At 39.5% G+C, this 14,483-nt stretch overlaps 1 protein-coding gene across 11 annotated transcripts in view; it reads left to right on the plus strand.

The window, feature by feature from the left end:
• The window catches only part of COBL (cordon-bleu WH2 repeat protein), a 158,477-nt gene that overhangs the window by 11,019 nt on the left and 132,975 nt on the right, over positions 1–14,483 (plus strand). The window lies entirely within an intron of this gene.

Raw genomic sequence — 14,483 nt, forward strand, 5'->3', positions numbered from 1 at the left:
AAGCAGCTTGGCTGAAATCTGTGGGTCTGCTCCTGCATCAAATAGGTGGGCAAGGGACTGGCGTGAACAGATAGGTAAAACAGTTGTGAGTGCGCACTGATCTTGTCTCTTTACTGGGGTTCTGGTTGATATTTTATGTTGGCATAACAAAACCTGAGTATCTCATTTTAAAGGGGGATATAGGTTTGTGTGTTTAGGTAAAGATAGGTGAATTCAGTGTCTATATTCCCCTATATTCTCTGCCTGTGGTTGCTTGTATTTATTTACATGATGGTAGACTTCAAAGTGACAACTTTCCACTAGTAGTTTACAGCTAAAGACTTTTTGGCCACTTAACAATATTTTCATACTGGTTAAGTATAAGGAGGTCACTTGTTTCTGTTCTCACTTGTTCTTTCTGTGAGACCAAATAGTGCTAATATTTTTGTGAAAAGCCCACAACTTGTCATGCCATTACGCCAGCCGTATTTAAGAATACTGCTCATCTATACAACTGTTTATTATTGTGTATTCTCAAATTAGCCATAGTTATTTTGGAATGAAATCTCTTTGCATTCAAGTGGTTAAATCCCATACTTTAACCTATTAAAAATGAGATCCAGATCTACTGAAAAACATTTTATAAACATAAAACTGCCTGAAGTATAAAACCTGTTTGTAGATACCATGGGTTTATTGCCATGAAAAGCACCGTAAATTCCCCATGTGCTTCATTTTCATAAGGAGCTACTTGGAAAGAAATATTGCTTGCGGTGCATTGCCTATTATTTATATACTAATTTGCTACCTGAGAATAATTTCAGGTTTTTAATTTCAGCTGAGTATTGAATTGGTAGGGGGGAAAAAATGTCCTAAATGACTTCATATTTTACAGTTTATTTTAAATTTACCTGGAAAGAAACTGGCAATGCTGACATTTTTAGGGGGTGGAGGGTTTGAGGGGTGAAGGAATTAACCTTTTAAAAAAGTGGTGTATGTATGAACAGTTTTCAGTCACTGTTTATGTAAATTCCCACTTACCTGTATTGTTACAGGACAAACAACTTTGTTCTGTATATAAAATATTAAGCTGTTTTCACTTAAGTCGTCTCTGTGTGCAAAACTTAGGTGGCAGATTTGAATAGGAGGCGAGGTACGAGGACTGGGAGCAGAGCTCTGTTCTGCCATCGTTCCGGGGCACTGGTACACATCAGCCCTGCAAGTGAACAATCCAAATAGTTGAAAAGGGGAAATACATTCTCTTGCTTCTCTTTTACAGGTTATCATTTGTACTTCAGCCGTTCGATTATCTCGGAGAAGTAATGTAGCCTGTGCTGTTTGTTTTTTCCTGAGCAGGTGTTAATGAACATGTCACTAGCGTGGAGACTGAATTTTCCTTCCCGGCTTGGCCAGGAAGGGGTACGCAGAGTTACTTGGGAAAACATAATGTGGAAGCTCAGATGTCAGGGAAACCCCTCGTGCTCCACTTAGCACCTGGCTGTCCCTGTGCAACAGTATTTGAATGTTTATAAATCTTTCAGAGGCATTGTTTATTTGAAAGCAAAACCCCAAATCAGCAACAGGGGTTTTCCAGCATTAAATTGCTTTCACCAAGCATTATTGACGATTGAAACATTAAAATGCCCTAGAAAGACTTTTCTCAATTTTCTGTGCTGCTTTTCCTTTTTACCAAGGATACTGTCACCATGTATAGAAAGAAAAACTTTAAGTTCAGGGGCATTCAGTTGTACTATGGTGATGCAGAAGAGACTAAAAATAGTGGTGTTCCAGCAACCAGATAAATTTTCTAATGAAATTCAGGAAACTAAGTGAATTGGAGACTTCAAATTCCTTCGTGTTCCCTTTTCTGAGTTGCCTGTGATTTGTTCCATAGTGCTTATCACAGAAAAGTCCTGAATTCTTCAGAATTAAATTATATGGTCGTAGGGGGGTACACACAGGAGCTGCTTTGTGTGATGTTGCTAAGTAGTACATGTGCAACTAAGTGCTTGAGAGACACATTTGGAGGGAAGGATTGTGTATAAGAGGTGCTTCATGCACAGCTCTAGTCCTTGTGTACAGGTGGTCCCAGCAGCAAGCCTTTTTATCAGCGGGTACAGGGGAGAAGGGGCACATATCACTGGTCAGTTCTAGTGCTCATAGAAAGAAATCAATTCTTCTTTCATCTTCCTGGTTTTGTAGGCTCTCTCAGCATTTAAAAGCAAATATGTGCCTATGTTAGGATTCTTTGAAAAATTACAGACTATCTTTGAATTAATGTGTTTGTATTTCACACGTAGTTGCAGGCGGAAGTTGAAAAGGTGTGCTTTGGGCAACGTGTGTTGAGTAATATTGGAAATAAATGCTACCGCATTGGAAATAAATGCTGCCGCATGGACCCTGCTTCTGGAGCCAGCATGTCCACTGTGTTGTACAGCTGTGCCATTCCTTCCAGAATTGTTCTGCAATCTATTTACGTGGAGCAAATGTTGTAGTCATGGATGGATATATGAGGATACTGATCTCCCAGACCATGCAAGTTTATAGATCATAAAATTTGCTGTACACTGGGAAACTAAGTGTTCCCAAATAAAACTCTCCTTATTTAGGGAGGTGGTACTGTGAGTTGAAACAAAATTTCGGGCGTGGCTTGTGTTCCTCAAAGCACGTGTGGGAGATGAGGACTGAGGGGTATCTGTTTTTATTGCTGTACAGTAGGGTGTTGACATGTTGAGATCTGATGAAGGCTCAAAATTGCCTGAAATTCTGTGTTAGGTTGTATAGCTTGGTGCTTAAGAGACATGGTCAGAGTGTCTCTGTGGTTTGGCAATGGTGCCTGCAGATTTCATGGTTTTAGTAAGTTTGTCCGAATGTATGTATACGTCCCTGGAGCTCAGAGTAAATAGAGCCCACGTGGAGAAAACACTTGGAAAAAGTGAAACTGTCCCTTGATCGTGAATTTTATTCCTCTTGGTCTTTTTTTTTTTAATTCTCTCTTGAAAGTTTCTAATTTTGCGGCATGACAGAAGAGCAGAGTCGCGTACATGAATTTGCACCTGGAGGAAAGTTATTGCAGCTTGGGGACTGCGTTGTGAAAGCGTTGGAAGGAGCTCTCTCTGCCATGGCTTGCTGTCTGACGGCCACGCTCTGCTCGGTCTCGTGCTCTTTGGTCCTTCCAGGTCTTGTCCACAAGCCCATAGCTCTTGGCAGAGCTGTGACCTCTCCCCAGGAAGGCTTCAGCAGCACTTTGATACCTCTAATGGTGTCCTTACTGCTGACATTGGACCAGAAAGTCCTGAATCCAGCAGACCCAGGGAGGGCATGTAAAGGGCATACGATAAGGGAAAGGTTTAGAAGTGCGCAGATATGTAAATTGCTTTCTTCAAGCTGCTTGCATTTTTTATTTTCTTGTTTATTTTCCCTGACGCCTTTCAATTCTCTCTGCCGTCTTCTCTCACCGGGGGTTCCTGTGCTGCAGAAAAAAGAGGAGAAAAATGTGTTCACAAAATAACAAGTTAACTTGTATAGGTATAGTAATAATCATAAAGTTTTACGTTATTAGATGTAAATTTTACAACCAGCATGTTAGAAGAAACACTTAAAAATCTTAGATTTAGCTTACTATATGTAGGATTTAGGTAAGAATAGAATTACTTCTTTTCCATGCTTAGTCTGATTCCAGCTCTTTTCAAGCTTAGACAATATAAATGTATTCTGATACACACCTTTGTAATTACATAAAATTGGTAACACGCCATATGACCTCTGGATACAGATCTAAATATTGGCATCAATTCGTTTATTATGTTTGTGTGTGTGCTTAAATCAGTCTGCAATTCATAATGTGCTGTCTTTATTACAGTTTGCATAAAGAAATGTATTCTAATAGGACTGTATTTCAATGAACACTTACATGAGAGAGCTGAGTAGGTCATAATGCACTTATTTTTTTACAATGAAAAATGTTTTCCTTTTTAAATAGCATTTTAGACTTCATTGCATTAACTTTTTTTTGTCACAAAGTGGCTCAATTAGTATGTACATATTCGGTAGATGGAGTCATATTGGTTTAGTACATTCCTTTTTTCACCCCACCTTGAAACTTCAAACAAAATCAAAACAAGTAAATGTTGTGTAACTTTATGATACTGTTATATAAGTCATGAAGTTCCGTTTTAGTAATGACATTAAATGTAGTATAGAAAGAGCAGGGACCTTTTAATCTACAAAATTGACTTAGTCTTAAGTTAAAGTTCAGAACTTTACTAGTGGCAGTTTCATTTTCCAGCAAAGTTGAAAGTAAGGTTTTAATGTCTGAATCCAGGTTTTTTTTAAAAATACATTTGTGAAAATACAAGATTTTTCACTTTGTTTAGCAGAAATACATGGCATATCTTGCATGTTTTGGTTTCGTAGTGAAGAAATTCTAGTTTAAATAAACTGCAGCGAGTTGCCTTTTTGAGAAGGGGGGAGGAATGATTTTTTTTTTTCCCCCTTCTAGTTTTAATAGTTTTTTTTCCCCTTCAAGTTTTAATACCCAAAGCTTTTTTTCCTCTCTCAAATCTTTCCTGAAATGACCAAATCAAAAAGACTTCTGTTTTGCGAGGCCTACTTTTGATTAATTTGATTGAGTTTTATTTACCTACTTAATCTGAACCATGCCTCCTTCTTATCATGTAAAGTTGCTTACTGTTGCTAAATATACCCGTGTAGTTTAAAGCAAAGCTGTGCGTGAGTACGACCCATTCAGAGCGGGGTTGTGGGGTAGGGAGGGACCTGCTGGTAACCCGAGAACACGAGCAGATGCTAAATTAGCAGCTGGATCATTAGTAACAAGTCCACAAATGTCTGCTGGGAAATGATCTTCTTTGGTCGCATAGTAGCGTGGGTGTGTGGGTTATTCTGAGTTTCTAGCATCTAGTTGCTCTTTACTCATGACTCAAAGGAAGGTCGTGGAGCCACAAGGATTTTTATTAGTGGAGTGACTGGCAACTTGTTTTCTTTGAAAGTACAGGCTGCATTTATAAGTTATTATTGTGTGGCATTTTTTGTTAAGGCATCAAATTGGAAAATGGCTGCATGTGCAAGGAGGTTGCTGGCAGTACTTTAGTTATAGAGTTAAGTAAAAAAGCCCACTAAAAGACCTGTAGAAAAACAAAATGACATTATAAAGGCATCATTAATAATCCCAGGGTTATGTTCTATTTCCACCTTCAACATAAACAGGAATGACCGCAGTCTGAAATAGATGAGATTGTGACTGGATGAGAACCTAAATCGTGACTGAATAACAATGAATAGTAAATGATGTGTGTTAAGTAGTAGCCAAGCAGGAGAACTGAAACAAATAAAAGATCGACAGGAGAAAAAAAAAAAAAAAATGCTGTCAGAAAAGTGTCCTTTATTTGGGAGACAAAAGTTTAATTTAAGTCTCTTGCTAATACATGCTTTGAAATCTGTCCAAATATTTAGTGGTTTGCCTGCAGTCTGCTCTCTTGTGCCCTCTAACCACAGCACACCTTTCCCCCTGCAATACTGTGGACTCGGCTATGACAAGGAGTATGTTGTGCTTTACTTTACATTGAAAAGCAGTATAGTTCTTTATTCCATAAATCAGTGATGGTGTAAATGTGTGCACCTTCACGTCACCATTTTCTCACACTGAGGAACATGTTTGTTTCGTTTTTTAATTTGGTGAAAATGATTCCATTTTCTAGTATAAACAGGGACAAAAATGATATCGTCAGATGCGAAAATGCTACATACATACCATGGCCCTAGTGTTCACGAAAAGGTTTGTGATTTCTTTGTTAATCAGGGAAAAAAGCCTTCCAGCTGACTAGTGTGACTCTACCAGCCTTGTCATCGGCAGGGTTACGTTCAACAAAGTGAGTTTGTGGTGTTTGAGGACAGTGACGGTGATTTAAATCCCCTCAAAACCAAAAACTCCCAAATGAACCCCCCTCCAAACTTGTGTCTAGACACCCCCACAACAGTGATTTAATGTCTAAAGGTGCTGTATCCCATTCAGTTATCCTCTTCTGGTATTTCTATTCCAGTGCCAGGAGCTGAAGGTCAAGCAAAAGTTAAAGCTTTGGGGCTGGCAGTGAGGTTTTCAGAGGGCAGGAAAGGCTCTGCAGGTTGTAAAGGTGATTCTGAGAGGAGCCCCCTTCTCTATGCAAACCTCTCGCCTAGTTTCAGAGAGAGATGCACAAGCTGGATCTCAATTTCAAGACTTTGCTATTCTGGGAGAGAATGAAGAAGAAACTTTCAAACAACCATTTTCATTTGAGAACCCTTCTCTGCTAAACAACCTGGCAGCTAGACTAGATCTTCTCTTAATTCACTGGAGAATTAAGGATCAGTGTCAAAGAGGGAACAGGTTGAAGTCAGTTGGTTACTGCCGGAGTACAGAAACCCAAGGGAAAAAAGCATAACCAGTTTTGGACTGTGTAGTGGCTATTTATGTTAGGCTAATTATGGGAAAATGTTGAGTTCATATAACTTGACAGAAAAAGGTGGAGATGTTGCTTGGGTTTTGTGTGTGTGTGTATACATATCTAACATTATCAGGTTTTAATTAACATGTTGATATCTATGGTTGAATAGTGCATATGTGTGAAGACCATATAGTGTTACTCAGTTCCAAGTACATGCGCGGGGGTGGTTTTATTTTGGGAAGGAAGAAAAAAAGTTACACTCTCGTAGCTTTTTGACAGGGAGGTTAAGGAATGTGATCCTTCAGTTGCCTTCTGGCAAGGAATTGTTTTTCCATCTTCATATGCATGACCATAATTAAGCACTAATGGAAAAACAGAGTAGCTTGTTGTAAATCCTCCAGACAATACACCCCATTCTAGTGGAGATTTGAAATGTTCTGCTGCATAGCTGATGTGCTGGGTGAGGCCGCTGTCTGTTGTGAAGCAGGTGGAACGGAGAAAGAATAGAGTTCTTTGTGGTCACCAGGCCAAGGGCAGCTACAGGTTTGGTGTTTGGGATTTGTTTGTTTGTTTTTAATATATGTTAATATTTTTTTTAAATAGTGTCTTCCCCCATCAGCAGTTTACTGTGAGTTTGTCACTAGCCAAGAGGATTCTTCAGGGTGACACTAATGCTTGGCATGGGGTCGGGCTGTTTTTGCGTACAGTTTTATGGCTTAGCCAGTTCACTCTATACTTTTGTCTTGCAGTATTTTCTAAATGACAGTTCCATGCAGTTTTCTTATATATACACTTCCATGCTCTAAGTCAAAAGAAAAATTAGCCTTTGCCTTACTGTCTGTAAAATCATGTAGTTACTCAAATAGTCGCTGCTGCATTGATTTGTATCTGCTGTCTTGTACCTGGCATGTTAGTTTTGAAGCTTAGGGTAGTGTCTGTTTTCTTCATTTCCAGTGTTTAATGTCAGGTCTAACTATGAGAATGGGCTGCATAGTCTCAGCATGTGAGACTCTGTGTTACAGAATTTAATTTGATTCTGCTCGCTTTCCTGAAAGGCAACACATCTCCAATGTACCTTAACACTTCTCGAACAGTTATGTTGTCTTCATAAACAGGACTTCATTCACGACCTATTTGGTCAAATTATTCTCTGTTTGTTTGTACCAGTGTGTGTAATTTTCTAGTGCTTCCTGACTTCACAGATGATGTGTGATAATAGCATCATGAATGATCTGTAAAGCTCTGGATCACCCCCACTTAATTTTGCAGCAGAGTGCTGTCCATTGCATGTGCAGGGAAGAAAACAACCTTACGCTTCCCTCTGTGCTAATTTATATAGGTGTAAATCAGGAAGACTTCATCTTAAATTAGTGATTGGAGAGACTTTAATTGATGTGAACCCTTTAATTGATGTGAACCCTTAATACAGCATTTTAATATAAAGTATATAGTAATTTAAAAAAGCTCTATTAATGCAGAGAAAATGCTTATGATTTATCATAATGAAACATCTCTGGGGATTGTGAGAGCTAGCCTGGAAGGCCTGACTCTTCAGTCTGAGGGTTTGGTCTTCAACCCTGAGCTGGAGTTGTATACAAAAGCCAGCAAGGTCAGTTAAGGAGTCTGCAGAACAGACCTTTTAAGTTCACATAGGCATGCATGAGCCTAAACAGAATTTGAGATTACACTGTTTACCCAGGTGCATCCGTATTCTGTCAAATTTTATGTCCTTTGAAATTATGGTTAAAACAGACTCCTCCTTGGCAGTGGCTGATTGAAGTGAAGTCTCTCTGTGGATTTTTATGTAAAGACCCAGAGGCTACTTCAGTGCTGCATCTTCTGGGAGAGAAGCAGTGCAGAAATCATAGTGATTGCATGGTTTGATGCCTCGTTTATTCTTATTCTGGTTCCTGAGCTGCTGCAGAAGCTAAAATACCTCAGGTACAAGTTAGAACAGCCCCTTGAAAAACTTTATTTGTACATCCAAACATTGTATATACTGATCTTTTTTGGGTTTTTTTCAGCAAACCCTTTGCATTGGGATTGCAGTGGGAAATATTTTCCCTTAGCGTGCAGCCTAATGTATTTTTGTAAACCTTTTCTGGAAATCAGAATTGTTACACAAGGGCTAGGCTCAGAAATGGAGTCAGTTCGTGTCTCTCAGGTGAATTCTGCAAACACGGGCACAACAGCAGATGCCCTGTGAACCCAGGCGCCCTGGCCCTGCACAGAGAACTCGTTCCTGTGCCTGCATTGCATCTTGCTGGTTGTGGATGGGGCACAGTTTATTGCACAGTTCTGGGACTGCAAGGCTAGATTAAAATACAACAATAATGAGCAAAATTCACTCCACCCTGCCAGTGCCATCGGAAAGGAGGAACAGTTGCTCACACTGTGTGTGTTATGGTGTATTTATTCCATTCAGTATAATGTTGTCCTAGCCCCTGACCATGCAGTAGGTATCTAGCAGGGGAGCAAAGGTGATGTTTTTCGCTGTTGGAAATGGCAGTGGATTTTTCCAATAGATCCAGCTGTTGGGAAATCCAGTTTATGCATTCAGACAAAATCCTCTTTTTATTTAACTCATGTGAATGCAGGTGTTGAAGGCTGAAATAAAAAAGGAGGGGGGGTATGCCCGTTCTAAGTTGTTTCAGTTCTGTTCTAGGTTTCCGTGGCATAGGACAAAGAGCAAGGAGGCCTGACAGGGCTTGGTGAGGAGGGGGAGTATTAAGAAATGCTTGTTAAAAGGTGTCGTAAACCTCTGATTGGTATGGGAGCCTCTGCAGATACTCTCTCTTTAAAGTTGTTTCAGTGGTGTACACGTTTCGCTGCATGTTTTAACACAGATCCAGCATAAGGTAGGATTTCTCTTCCTCCCCTTACTCCCTCCAGCACATTTCATACCCATCGTGTTTCTCCTGCCAGCTATACCTATCTCTCAAGTCTCCGTCCTGCTTTTTCACTGAGCTGGGTTTCTGGCACATCACACCCTGCTGTGTTACTGCTTTGACTCCGTTGCTTCATGGGAAAGCCCGCTGATGCTGAGTGCAAACCACCCGTCTGGGTGACCTGCCCCTCTGTGCTCAGCAGGCAGGTATAAAAAGAGTCTGCTCCTCTGTGCAGGATTATTCTTGGCCAGAGTGTTTCTAAGATAACACAGGTGTTGCCATGTATAAACTCACTTCAGAGGGGAGGGTGTGAGCAGGCTTCGAAAGAAGCAGGGCATAAACAAGGCAGATCCTGTACATTTCTGTGGCACGGTGATCCCATGAAACCTGCCCAGAAGAGAATCCAGCTTGTGGAGAGATTGCTTCATGCTGTGTAAACTGAGGTTTGGCTCTGAGAGAGGATCCTTTTTTCTTTTCTTTCCTTTCTTTTCTCTTTTTTTGGGGGTTGTTACTTCCCTTGTATGTCCTTGCTGACTGCAGACAGAGGAGCTGTTGTGATTTAGCTACCAAAGACTCCGTGATGACCAGCTATGAATATAAATCCAAGATCAAGAAAAATAAAGCAGGGCTCTGGTGCCAAGACAGAAATGGTTTCTCTTTCATTGCCCTGGGAGGATGAATGAAGGAGGTATGATACTTGGACAGTTTGAATTAAGCTGCTGTTTGGAGTGATTTCAGGCAAAACTTTCCCCAAGTGGGTCACATGGTTTATTTTATCTACCTGGAAATAAAAATACCATTATAGAGAAAGTGGTATAAATGTACGACCTCATATGAGTCACTTTAGAAAAGAAAGCTGGTCTGTCTGAATTTTATATTGGAAGAAACTTGTACAGCTACACAATAGAGATAACAAGAGAAGAAAATCTGTCCTTTTTCACCCACAATTCAGTTGTGATGTCCAGCTTTCAGATTCATACTGCTTTTTGTACGATGAGTTCCTCTAGCAGGCAGGTAGGTACGGATGCTGACTTGTAGGTTTGTGCTGAAATACAGTGGTGAGGGCACAAAGGAAGGTGTTCAAAAGCAGGCTGCTGCTCATAATAATAACTCGTGCTTTGTACATCTTACATCCTCCAAGTATGTGGGATTTTGATTTGACTGGAAAGGGTGGTTGAAAGCAGAGATTTTACAGAAGGTGTCATTTGCCAGTCTCGATTTGGCCAGAGTTGAAAACACATCGACAGCACAGGAGACCATCCACAACCACAAAACAGAGGGGATAATTTTTGTCCAGTGTCTCTTGGTGGCACTACTCTGAAAAGTTAGGGTTTTTATTTTCTGATGTTGAATCATCTTGTGAGACAACATATACTATCTCATTAACTTTTTTGGCATTTTTTCAGTTCGAGAAAATAAAATACACGTGTTTTGTTTTGTGTGGCGGCTGTTAAGTAATGTGTGATAGAGTTGTCTGTTCTTTCTTAATGCTAAATTTTCACCATAAAATACAGAAGTAGTACAGATTGTCTTGGAGATTATGACAAATGGGGACTATAAACTTTATATAGAGACACAAACTTCAGGAGCATTTCTAAAGTGGTAGTGTTCTGTATTTAGTCTTAGACCAGACTGGTAAAGGGAGGGAATGTGGAGCTCACTTGCAGGGATTAAAGCAGACTAATAGAACCAAGGTTGCTTTGCCTGTAGCAGAATATGAGTGGCTTTTCAAGAATAAATTTATAGTTATGTGAAATATATAAGAAATGTACGTCAGTGGGATTCCTTTTTGGCTCTTGGTAGTAGCTCATCCACTACCTCATTGTGATCTGGGGATCCTTGTTTTAGCATATATTGTTCTTGGGGACTTGCATATCCTTCATATGCCATGCTTTCTTGATGAACTTGCAGAACAAAAGCTTAAAGAGATCTGGCTGTTACTATTAAAAAAAACAATTGTTGACTTTTTGAACTAATACTGCAACATGCCAACAGGGTTCTTCAATTTTCAAGCTGCGGATCTGGCTCAGGCTAAATTAATTTTTTATTTCAGTGTATCAGAAACAGATCTGCACTGCTGCTGTGACTGGTGAGAGCATGATTTCTAATTGGGCAGATGTCAGATCTCTTTCCTTCTATTAACCCATCTTTCTTGTCCTCTGCTAGTGCATTTTTTACAGTTTTTCTAACTGTAGAGTGGGAAAGAGCAGTTTGTTTTAGGGTATCCCTAAGTGTAGAAGCTATAAATGTGCATGGTTTTTTTCCTTTCCTTTGAAACTCATGTTCAAACTGACTTTTCTATTAGTTTTCTATCTTGTTAGTTGGCATCAGATGGAGAGAGATGAGAAATCATGAATTATGATGCTGATTGACTTCAGGTCAAACAGTGGCACTGCCAGGATGTCTTACTATCTACAAGAAAACAGAAAATGAGTTCAGGATTATCTAGTCAAGAATTAAACCAGAGATGAGTAAATTGATGTAAGGAAAAATGAACAATCACTGCTTCTGGATTTGGATCTAACTGTATGACTGATACAATATGAAGTATTTTTCTGTCAGTGAGCACTTTTCCACAAAAATACTAATAAACATTCAGGAAGTTGAATATGCTTAAAGAGTCTTTATTTAATAAATGAGTTTCTTATTCTCAGCAACATGATGCATAATCCCATTACATTGACTGTAAAAAACTGCTTCCGTTTTTCTTTCTTGTTCCAAAACAGGGTACTGTAGAATAGTTATTGTATATACCACAGGAGTGAAGACAGTGGTCTTTTTTTTTGCACACAATGGCTTACTTGTGATACTGAAGATTAGCTTTCAGCAGATTACTGAAAAAAGAACAGATACACTGGGTATCTGTCAGTACTAGGTTTCTCTGCAGGCTCTTTTCATCTGGAAAGCGTGGCACTTTAAACGGCCTCCGGTTAAGTCTCTATAGAGTGTGACTTCCATAATTAAAAACATAGAAGTGAGTTGTTTTAAACTGAGGGCCAAGCTGTGGAACAACAGGTTTCTTAGTATTAGCTAATGAAAATATTTGTAGGAGTTTAAGTTCAGAAAACCCCAATTCCTAATCCTCCAGAGCAGCAAAATCTAGTAGTTCATGCATCATATTCTTCTGTCATCCCTGCTGTTGATTTTTGGAGGGGGGCACATGCTCCCCACTCTTCTTCTCGATTTCTAGCTTACAGAAAGGGATAGCTTTGCCTGCGTGCTAATGGCTACAAATTTTGCTGAAAATGTAAAATGTTACCTCTTATTGGGACACAGGTAGTTAGTAGAAGTAGAATGTGATGAGAGTGAGTGGTTCTGTAGTAACATATAATGTAAAATAATGAACATTTTCAGAAGAAGGGACTTATTTCCTCTTCCTTGTTTCCCAGCTGGATTAGGCTTTTTCATCCTTTTATTAGTTTTTCAGCTTTGTAGTACTCCGCTGTTCTTTTCAAGCATACCTTTTTACCAGCAGCGGACAAGAGAGAATCGATCTGGCAGGCCACATATCCGTCTCTTCCTTCACTTTCTGTCTGCATCTATATTTTTATTAGTCTTGTTCCTGCAAGTTAATTTTTCATCTTTTTCCAGTTTGTACAAATACATTGTTCATATTCTTTCATTTTCTCCTGATGCCTTCCATCCTAAAGACATGATTCATGTGCTATTATTCTGCCCCAGGGTACTAGATTTGCTGTTACGGTATCTTGGGTTTGCTGTACAATCAATCAGGAAATGGTTATAAAAAATCAACCACTGTTTTCCCATTCTCTAAGTAATAATGAAATGATATAAATGTATTTCATACATACTCACATTTTTAATCATATACGTTTTTAGTTCTTTTAGTGTAATAACTGGAAACAGTTGTGAACATCCATGCCTTATGCGTAGTTTCCTTTAATCAATTTTGCATGATTATTTTTTTGAATATGAAAAAATAAAGAGGTTAATTTCACTGTTAGTTTGACACACAGACATTTTGCTCAGAAATGAAGTTTGGTAATAGGATGTGTATGTTAAAGAGATTGCAGGAGCAGTTGGTTAAGTTAGAGTTAACATAATGGACCACGCTGTTCACATACCAAGGGGATTAAACATTTATCAATTTATTTTCTGTGAGGATTGTTACAAACCCAGCCAGGCTATTGTTGTTACCCCCCTGCCCAATACAGTTAGCTGAGATGCCTGTTTGCCTTTTGTGATTCGTGTCAGTACGTTCTCTAATGATGGTGTAATTAGCACAGTTTTGCCAAAGGAAAGGGGATTTCTCTTTTGGCTCTTGCATTGTTTTTCATGTGAACAACAAGAACGCATTAGCTAAAAATAGTGTTTAAAAGAGCAGGAGCCGGAACGTCCCCTCCAAAACCAGTGGAATAGTGCAGAGTGTGAGCAGCTGCTGCCAGCCTGCTGAAACTTGGGTTTAAGCTCAGGCGGACCGGAGCCTTGGTGCCCGCAGGTGGCAGGGCTCCCCCAACCAGTGCCTTCGCTTCAGTGATCCTGTGTCTGCTGACATTGATGTGCTCACCTACAACTGCCATCAAACACCTGACTGAATTGTTGATTCCTGAAAAATACTTACCAGCATCAAGAGACAGGTGTTCAGTATCAATATGAATAATTCAAATTCTTTTCACCTCTCCTTTTCTCCTCTCCCAAGAGAAATACAACAGGTTTTAAAGCTCTGAAAACAGAAGCAATGGTATAAATATGAGTCATTTAAATATATACATACTCCTTGATGATGTTTTACACATCTGTTTTACCAACAGGTGGCCACAGAAGATGATCAGGAAGCTCTCTTGAACTTGGAAAGTTGTGTTCAAGCCACTGTATCTCTCTTTTGACTTGGAAAAAGGGTGTGAGGATGTGAGCAGAAGGATGTCTGCAGGAGTACGGAAGTCTTACTAGCAGTGTCAGATACCTGTATGTCATGAGATGTCTTTTTTCAAGTGTCATGTTTTTGAAGAGCTTGGGTTTAGTAGGAACATCAGAATTTGGCTCTTTGTTTTCAAGACCGTTGCTGCTGACTTAACTTGTGTGAGAAGTTAGTATTTTAATGCTTGTGATCCTCGGTTTACTGGCATGTATTCAGTAACAAGGTAACTGAAAACCTTAAGTAAAAATGCAGGGATAGGGTTTGGACATTTTGACATCATACAGAGCCTGTCTGTCA

The sequence above is a fragment of the Strigops habroptila genome, chromosome 1, assembly GCF_004027225.2.
Source record: "Strigops habroptila isolate Jane chromosome 1, bStrHab1.2.pri, whole genome shotgun sequence".
NCBI lineage: Eukaryota > Metazoa > Chordata > Aves > Psittaciformes > Psittacidae > Strigops > Strigops habroptila.